At 37.9% G+C, this 1,892-nt stretch overlaps 1 protein-coding gene across 1 annotated transcript in view; it reads left to right on the top strand.

The window, feature by feature from the left end:
• Positions 1-1,809: 1,809 nt before the first annotated feature.
• The window catches only part of LOC137983309 (melanocortin receptor 5-like), an 18,278-nt gene continuing 18,195 nt past the window's right edge, over positions 1,810-1,892 (top strand). Inside the window, exon 1 of the mRNA XM_068830518.1 lies at positions 1,810-1,892. This exon is cut by the window's right edge and continues 461 nt beyond it. The gene's annotated coding sequence lies outside the window, so the exon portion shown is untranslated.

The raw sequence follows: 1,892 nt of genomic DNA on the forward strand, positions 1-1,892 counted from the left end.
TTTTTTTTTTTCCGGTAAGAACCTTTCATCTCTTCAAAAATCGAACCGCTCTAGGGTACCAGTCCTTCCCCGACAGGTCACGCAAAAGCGTGATAAACGAAATTTCCAAGAGCTTTACAAAGTCACATCAATTTTACTCGTTTAGATCATCGGTGACCCCTATTTTTTTTTAATGATGAATCTCTTACTTTACTTTCTATCTACAAAACATGATGAAATGAAAAAAAATCCCACCGTAAGAAGTTATCTTTTTTTAATATTTTCTTTCCTCGTGCCATCAATTTCCGGTACTGGTTGCAACGGATAGAGCGTACGAAAACGCTCGTCGAGGAGAAACTCTACTGTTTACGACATCCCTAGCGGTATGCAGTTATCTAAAAATCCCACTCCTAAAATCCTTTGCACGGAAGCCTTCACTCTAACAGTTTATTTTTATGATTTTCGATGGATGAGCAGATTAGGCTACATCTCGCTATTATGACTGATTTCTCGAAATTAAGGCATTTTTCCACTGCCATTTTCTCCGAAACAAAGTCAGTGAGCCCCATTTTTTTTTTCATTTTTGCAGTAAGTACTTCATGACCTAACTCTAGGCGAGAAATGAAGAAAATCTCACCGTAGGAAGATTTTGGCGTGAAAGTCCTTAAGTCCTCCGATCGGTGAATAACAACATTATTGGTCTCTCAGGCCTCTTCCAGACGACCCTCCAGTAGTTCAAGTCTGTCAAGGTTGCCATCTTCGTGAGATGAAAAGTGCTATTCCACTTCAGACACAAGTTGCCTTGCAGCAGTGAAAAAAGTTACTCTCGCCGCCATATTGTATTGAAGATGCTACCCGTACCAGTTTCTCTCGTGCTGGTTGTTTTGCGCGCAATGCATCATGCCATCAATTTTGAGTTGGGAATAAATTTTGAGTTGACCATGAATTTTGAGTTTTGCATGAATTTTGAGTTTGGCATAAATTCCAGTTGAAACGCTCCGCAAAAGAACAAGTTTAGGACAAACTAAACCGTACAAGTAAAGTTTACCATAATTGTAGAGTTCTGCATTAAGTTCATACTCAGAAGACTCTATAACTCCGAAAGTTTAGCATAAATTGTAAGTTTACGATATATTTTTAAAATATACAATAATGTCGCAATCGGCGCCCCATAAGCTAAGGAGTATTGGTTGTTACTAGGGAGTGGAAGATTTCGTGCGCGAAGCTCATGTGACGAACGTCGGAGGTTTGAAGACAGCTGGGTTTCTGATGCCAGTAGAAGGAAGCGGAACTGGGCGCTGAATATTTAATACTTAACGCAGAGAGTATGGAAGAAAGGCATGACAAAGTCAAAACAAAGGATGAAAGCTGCAAAAATATTGTTATTATATACCACTGCTGAAGCGAAAATTGAACTCTATTATAAGTGACGGAAACTATAAGTTACGAATCTTGTTTGTACTAAAAATACTTATTGTGGTGTGTTTAAAAAATATAGGGGAAGTGCTTCACCAGTGGATATACGCATGTAAAGTATGCTGCATTCTTAAAACTAAAACACTCAGCAAACTGTCTCTAACTCGCCAGAAAAAAAATGAAAAACAATTTAATATCTCTTTTGGCTAGAAGTTAATTCTGCAAATGTCAACAACCATTCAACAAGACCTCAAACAGTCGTTATTTGACAAATGCCGAAGGCGTCCTTAACTGGTGATCAATGATAAACGTTCGGCTCAAACTTGTTGTTGATGTTAATAACGAGAAATTCGAAAATGCTTTCAAATTGTTTCTAACTTTACATGCAACGTTACAGGAGACACAAGAGGAAAACTGTAATAAAACTACAAGCTTCTCAGTATTTTATAGCTCTAATGGCTAGAAGTTATATGTAACTAGGTCTGCAAAGTATCAAC

This window comes from Montipora foliosa, chromosome 13 (assembly GCF_036669935.1).
Source record: "Montipora foliosa isolate CH-2021 chromosome 13, ASM3666993v2, whole genome shotgun sequence".
Lineage (NCBI taxonomy): Eukaryota > Metazoa > Cnidaria > Anthozoa > Scleractinia > Acroporidae > Montipora > Montipora foliosa.